Genomic DNA, 7,744 nt, shown 5'->3' with positions numbered 1-7,744 from the left:
GAAAAAAGTCGACATTTATAGCATTTTCTGCTGCAAAGCGCTGGTCACAGTGCCCCGTGGGGTACCACGCAGGACGGATCTGGGGCTCAACTCGGGGTCCAATGGCCGGTCGGCCCGGATTCCTCCCCAGCGAGCCCCTCGCGGGCCCCGCGCCCACGCGACCGGCTCCGCACTCGGGCTGCGCTGGAAACCAGGCTGAGGGCAGAAAGGCGGCACGGGGCGGGGTCGCAGGGCCAGCACCGCCGAGGCTGTGGGAGGGCGTCTGGCCCGCAGGGCTCTGGGGAGACTTGCGTCTTTGTTCTTGAGCGGGTAGCTGGCAGGCCGGACAGCCCAGATCTTCTAAAAATATTCCATTTTTGTCTTCCCACGCCCCAGGCCTGCTGACCTCATAGCCTCAGGTTCTCACTCCGGGGTCCTCGCCTCCTGCTTGGGCTGTACTCTAGACACGCTGGCCTTTAAGTGTTCCTTCAAGTGACTTCTAATTCTTATTAGATCGATGCGGACACATAGTGTTAGAAGTCAGAGGGCACTGCAAGGCCTATGAGACCAGGAACAGAAAACCAGCAGCCACCTGCTTGCACCCACTGACAAACAGGAACTGAGCACCTACTGTATACTGGGCTCTAGGCACTGGGGATGCAGCAGAGACCCAAACGGACCCTCCCTCAGCTGACATTCTGGTGGGACTGCTTCCAACCCTTGTAGTTCCCCCTTACTTCTCAATCACATGCTTGTATTGCTATTTCATTTCTCTCTTTTCAGTGTTAGACAGTATCTGATGCTTCCTACTACAGGCAAGGACTTAGTCCCTTACACATGGATCCCTGAACTTCCCCTGCCCCAGTGCTCACTCTCTTTTCGTCACAATTTTTGGATATATCAGCATTTGGTGTTTTGGTTTACGTATTATGATTATGTAAATATTGTTCCCAGCTGAGCTGTGCAGTACTTTATGACTACATTTTCTTTTCTTTCTTTTTTTAAAAATAAATAAATAAATGAATAAATAATTATTGCTGTGTTGGGTCTTTGTTGCTGCGCTCAGGCTTTCTCTAGTTGTGTCAAGCGGAGGCTACTCTTCATTGCGGTGTGTGGACTTCTCATTGTGGTGGCTTCTCTTCTTGCAGAGCACGGGCTCTAGGTGTGAGGGCTTTGTTAGTTGTGGCACGGGGGCTCAGTAGTTGTGGCTGGCAGGCTCTAGAGCGCAGGCTCAGTAGTTGTGGCTGGCAGGCTCTAGAACGCAGGCTCAGTAGTTGTGGTGCACGGGCTTAGTTGCTCCGTGGCATGTGGGATCCTCCCGGACCAGGGGCTCAAACCCGTATCCCCTGCATTGGCAGGCAGATTCTTAACCACTGTGCCACCAAGGAAGTCCCAATGACTACATTTTCTATTTTGTGTTATTTGTTTTTCCAGGAGTTGATAATTGCCTTGTTTTCTTCTTACATCCAGCTGGGCATTGAGGGGGGTCCTTTCAATCTGGGAACTCATGACCTTCGTTCTGGGAAGTTGGAAGGCATAACTCCTCCTTTCACAAACTCTTAGCTTATTTTCTTTTCATCCCTGCCTGCCCTTCCACCTCCAGAGGGACCTGGTGTCTCCCAGGCTGCTGTTTCTAGGGGCTGTCTGTAGGTGGTCTGGCTGCAGATTGGCTTCCTCCCCTGTAGACTTTCATTTCACTTTCCTCTACTCTACTAAGTTGGTTACCATTTTTCTATTCATTTAACAGCTTCAAAAGTTTTATAGATTCTGTCCCTGTCATTGACTTTCCTGTTCTCTTTGTCCTTGTGAGTTTGTGCCTTAAAGTTTTCTTATTTTACTTTTATTTTAGTGGAGTTTTGGGAGGGAAGGGAGAAAAATATCCCTGTTCAGTTCATGGTTAATTAGGGGTCCCCCTCACCTTCTCTTTGAGCACCTGTTGTGTTCCGTGGACTATTTAAAGTCAGCTCCTACACCCAGTTTCACATAGCTCTTTTTTTGTCACCCATGTCTGAGCTCAGAAGAAACCTCCTCCAGGTAGGCCTCCTTGACCACCCAGCTAATGGAGCCACCCCAGTGCCTCTCTATCATGTTGCCCTGCTTTACTTTTGTTTTTAGCCCTTATCACTATTTGAAATTAATTTATAGATTTACTTTCATTGATATATTTGCCTTCTTTTTCAACCTCCCCCAGAAGGCTTGCTCCATGAAGGCAGGGACCCTGTCTGTTTTGTTCTTCACTGCCCCCTCAGCATGTAACATGGTGTCAGGCAAAAATGTTCAGGAGATATGTGTTGAATGGATGGATGGATTTGAGCCTGGGATCTTCAAGAGGCAACTTCAGCATAACTTAAGGAAGAAGCTGGTAATGGGCAGAGTTTCCTGGGAATGGAAGAAACTGCCAGTGAGAGGGTGGACCCCTCATCAGGGAAGGGATGTAAGCCCAGGCTTGGGGATGGCTGAGAGGGGACACAAACTCTAGTGAGAATGGATGTGATCACCTCCAAGGCCTGGCTGAGACAGGTGATTAGCTTAAGGTCACTCATGTCCATCCTGGTGGAGCCAGGACTCCCCTCAGATTGGAAAACAGCCCTTTGCAGGCAGATATTGGGATGTGTCTGGGTCGTGGAGTCAGCCCGGCCTGGACACAGTTCTCTCTCTCTTCTCCCTGGTCCTGTGATCTTGGGAACGTGGCTTGTCTCTGTGTTTGCAGTACTTCTCCCCCACACCACAGTGATGAGGACGACTCTCAGGTCCTGGGTTCTAGGGGACGGGCTTGAACCTGCTAGTAAAATGCCTGATACATAGCACGCTGCTCCTGACCAGGGCTAAGAGCCTGGCTTTGTGCTACCTGGCAGTGGGACCTGGGCCAGCTGCTTGAAGACTTGGGCCTCAGTTTCCTTGTCTGTGAGATGAAGGTCTAACCACACTGGCCGTGCTGGGTCACGTCAAGTCTTGGGCTTGGAGTGTAATGCATGTCAATGAACCCCTGGCCCTGCCTCCCGGGCATGAAGTGCTATGTGTGAGGGCCTGGGGACAGACAGGCTCTGGGCCAGGGCTCCTGGGATGCCCTGAGCCCCTGGCTGCCTGGAAGATTTCCTGGGGGAAGCCTCAGGGTTTCTGTGCAGCCGTGAAGGGTCCTGGGCTGGACATACCCGAGGGCTCAGTCAGAAGCGAAGCACTTGGCATCTTCCCAGAAAGCGGTGGAGGGAGTTCAAGGGCGATGCGATTTGCCCAGAAGGAGGGTGTTGCAAACTACTTGAATTAATGGAAGCTTGGGCAGGGAAAACTCTGTCTCCATCTGACCGTTCCAACAACAGCTCTGCCATTGCCAGCAGCCTTCAGCCCCTCTCCGAGCCTCCACTTCTCATCTATTACACTGGGATGATGATAACAGCTGCCCCTTGCTGCAGTACTGTGAGCCATCCTCCTTTCCACAGCTGTTCACTGCACACCTGCAGTGTGTGGGGACACTGCAGTGACCAGAGCAAAGTCACGGCCCCCATGCAGCTTGATTATAGTGAGTCCACAGAATCATGAACTTCAAGGGATTAGCACATAGTAGGTGCTCTAACAATGGCGCTTGCTGTTTTGCTCCTGGAGCCACCCAACTGGTGTGAATTCACCCTTTGATATTCAAGAGTGATGGCGGCTTAGATAGAGCAAGTGAGCTCCCACCCTCCCTCGAGGTCTCCTTCTTTGTAAACTGCAACGTCAGGGCCTGACCCTGAGGGAGGCTCCCACCTCCCTCCAAGCTCAAGGGCAATTACTTACTGCCCTAAAGCACCACCTCCAGCTGGCCTGATGCTGGGCCAGAAAGAACTCAGCCCCTGCCTCGGAGCAGCTCGATTCTGCTGGAGACACAGGTGGGGTTTCCGCCGCTGGCAGAGATGGGGTCCCTGGGGGCAGTGTCAGGGAGAGCCTCCCCTCCCTGTTTCAGAAGTAGGCCTTGAGGGGTAGGAATGAGTCAGGTGGAGAAGGCAGGGAAGGGCATTCCAAGCTGAGGGAACAGCCTTTGCAAAGAAAGGTTCAGGGAGGAACGGGGAGGGGGAGGGGGAGCAGACGAGGTCCCGGAAGTGCCCAGGGCTCCGTAGAGTGACCAGTTCACGTCCAGCCGCCATGCCAGGGCTGGCCACCAGAGGGCACTGTGGGCGCAAGCTGAGGGGGCCCTTGCGGAGTCAGGGCCGTGTGTGTGTGTGTGTGTGTGTGTGTGTGTGTGTGTGTGTGTGTGTGTGTGGCATCTGTGCACGTGCCTGAGCCTGCGTGGCCGCTCCGCGGGCAGGTCCATGCTTGTGCACCCCGCCGTGCTCACAAGCCTGTGCATGTGTCTGGGGTGTGTGAACTTGGGTGTGAGCTGGGGGGGTGGGGGGCGAGGGCGTGAGTGAGCACTGCAGGGGTGCATAGAGGCGAGAGCAGGGCCCTCATCCCCCGCTGCTCCCGCCTGTTCCTCCCCCACCAGCCGTCCACCTCAAGGCCTTTGCACACTCTGTTTCCTCCCCCTGGAGTGCTCTTCCCCACACCCTCATGACAACTCCCCCACCTGCTCAGGTCTTTACTTATATGTCACCTGCCGGTGAGGATTGTCCTCCCTCTTTAAAATTACAGCCCCACCCTCAGACGCACGCCAGTCCCTTTCCCTCCTTTCCCAGTAGCAGATCCTCCGGTGACTACAATTTAATTTGGGCATTTCGCTTGTGTGTTTCGTCCACAAGTCACCTCCCCAAGGGCAGGGCCTTGTGTCTGTCTCTTCAACGTCGTACCCTCAGCGCCAGGCACACAGTCAGTGCTTACTACGGAGCTGTCGAGTGAATGAAGGGATGAACTCCTGCCATCCCGGGCGCAGACATCCTCTCTCCAGCCCTTGGTAACCCCAGGCCCCGCCCACCTCAGCTCACACCCAGATCCTGATCTGACCACACCCCTTTCCCTGAGTCCACGGAGAAGGGTGTTGGGGACCTATCTTCTAGGAGTCAGGGCAAGAAGCAGCCGGTTACAGGGACCCTGTCCAATATCTCTTCTGGTTTCTGAGTGGTCATGGAGCTGCAACCAGCGAGGAAGGGACGACGGAGCCCTGCCTCCCCGCCGGGCCCTCACACGGGGCCGCTTGCACAGCACCAACCCTCTACAGGGAGACTGTTTCTCGCTTCTCTGCTTGATGAGCTCACAAGCTCCTACTGGTCCTTAAAGGCCCAGTCTCAAAGTCACCTCCTCTGAGGAGCCTTCCCAACCTCACCTGGGTGGAGCCTGGCACCGTCCTGGGACTCTTGCTCATGCATCTATTTATAGCAGCCCACATGGAGCTTTGTGATTCTTGGGCTGTCTGTCAGGCTCCCTGACTAACCATCACCTCCTCCAACGGCAGGGCCTCGTCTGAGTCATAGGAGCAGGCCAGCATGGGACTAGAGTTGCTTCCAATGTCTGTGGCATGCTTTCTGTCTGTCCTTTGCTCATTCCTCAAACATTTTTCCTGGCCTACTATGTGCCAGGCCCTGGCCTGTGCATCGGGAGTGCCCCGCAGGGAGTGAGTTGGCCAGATTCCTGCCCAGGAGGCGCTGACAGTCCAGATTAAGAGTCAGATTAAAAGCAGAGGAAATAGGAAAGGCATTGGTGGCATGAATGCTGTGCAGAGAATTACAACTGATTTGGGGGTATGGCCGGAAAGCCTCTTAGGGGAGTTCATTTAAGAGGAGGCCTGCAGGATGAAAGGGACCAGCCCCAGCAGTCACGGTGGGAGGCTAGGGGAGAAAGATGTTTCAGGCAGAGGGAACAGCAGAGGCATAGGCCGTGAGGCAGGACCGGTATTGGCGTGTACAAGGGGCAGCACTGAGAACCCGTGCATATGGCATGGAGCGGAGGGGGCGACGGGGAGCATGGGGGGAGCAGGAGTCCGAGTGGTTGGCAGGGGCCTGAACCCAGAAAACCCACCAGACCAGGCCTGCAGTCCCACTAGGGAGGTATCTGCTACTGGTGTCCATTTTGCAGATAGATAAGCAGCAGGATCCATTTGGGACCGAGTGCCCTGGGCCACTCCAGACACCCAGGTGTGGTGAGGCCGGGTCAGCTTCCTGTAGGAAATTTTTTTTTTTTTTTTTGCGGTACGCGGGCCTCTCACTGCTGTGGCCTCTCCCATTGCAGAGCACAGGCTCCGGACGCACAGGCCCAGTGGCCATGGCCCACGGGCCCAGCCGCTCCGTGGCATGTGGGATCCTCCCGGACCGGGGCACGAACCCGCGTCCCCTGCTTCAGCAGGCAGACTCTCAACCACTGCACCACCAGGGAAGCCCCTGTAGGAATTTTAAAAACATTTGCTGGGCACCTAGTGAGTGCCAGGACCTAAGCCAGGAACTTCCAAGCTTACACTTGTGAACCAACTTCGGAGAGGCCGCCCTGTTCCCGTGGCACAGGTACGTCAACAGGCACGGAGTGGCTCAGGACGTCTCTGAGTGGCAGGGTTGGCATTTGAACCTGTAACCTGATGAGTCCATAGCTCATGCCTTTCCTCCCACTGCCTGGGGATGCAGGAGGAAATAATGACAATTAGCAGGGCTCCCCTTATCTCATCTGGCCCTCCCCATCACTGTGTGGGTAGGCCCTGCTGTCACCCCATCTTACAAGTGGGAGGGCTCCAAGCCTTTCTAGCAGGTGGTGGAATCTGCTTCCCTCATGTGAGGCTCCTGGCAGGTCACACACTCACGCCCGCGTGAAGCGAGGGACTGACCCCGTGACCTTTGCCAGGCTGTCCATTCTAGTGACCTGGTCCCACTGCCAGATTGGTCAGTGGCTCCCGAAATCCTCCAAGGCTCCACGTGGAAGCAGAAGGGAGGGCTGGCCTGTCTGGACTGAATAGTCAACAAACACCTCCTGAGTGTCCGCGGTAGCCCAGGTCCCTTTCCACCAGCTGCGACCGGAGGCGCGGACGCGAAAACAAGCTCCGGGGTGACCTGAGTTGCCCAGGTCAGTCCCGCTAGAAAGTAGTCGAAGCGGGATCTGACCCTGGCCTCACCCGGGAGGTGCACTTTGACCCCCGCAGCACCCACCTTCCCGCTCCCCAGGGCCGCAGCTGGGAGGGCCAGGGGTACCCAGGGTTTCTGCGCACAGGAGCCAGCGCGCGCGAGGCGGGGCCCGGGAGTGGGCGGGGCTTGCGCCCGGACAGGCACTGGGAGGGACCCGCCGGGGCCTGGGGGGCGGGGCCTGACGGGTTTCCCGGTGGTGGGCGGGCTTGACAGGCGGTGGGAGGAGCCGTACCCCGGGCCAATGGAGGGCGAGGCTTGAGCTTGACGGGCAGACCCCGGCCGGCGGTTGATAGGCAGGGGCCGGGCCCGGAGACCGGCGGGCCAATGGGTGAGCGGGGCGGGGCCTGCGTCGGCGCCGTCCGGCCGGGGCCCCCGCCGCGCTGCCCAGTCTGGCCCCGCCGCCGCCCGCCGCGGACGCGTACTGGACGACTCCCTGCTAGCCGCCCGGGCCGCCCGCCCGCAGCCATGAGCGTGCTCCGCCCGGGCCGAGCTCGCCGCCCCCTGGACTAGTCCCGCCGCCGCCCCGACCCGCCTGCACCATGGAATCTCCTGCCGCGAGCCAGCCCGCCGGTGTGCCCGCGTCCAAAGGTAGGAACGCCCGGGCTGCGGACCCGACCTCTGCGCGGGCCCCCGGTCCGCACCCGGGCAGCTCCCCTGCCCGGAACGCCTCCCTTAGGTCCCGGGCCCAGCCGGACCCCAGTTTAAGCCTTGGGGCTGCACCCAGGCCCGAAGTCGGGAGAGGGTCTCGTTCTGAT

Source organism: Hyperoodon ampullatus (assembly GCF_949752795.1).
Source record: "Hyperoodon ampullatus genome assembly, chromosome: 19".
NCBI lineage: Eukaryota > Metazoa > Chordata > Mammalia > Artiodactyla > Ziphiidae > Hyperoodon > Hyperoodon ampullatus.
The sequence above is the reverse complement of the archived record's forward strand: the minus strand, read 5'-3'. Positions refer to the sequence as shown.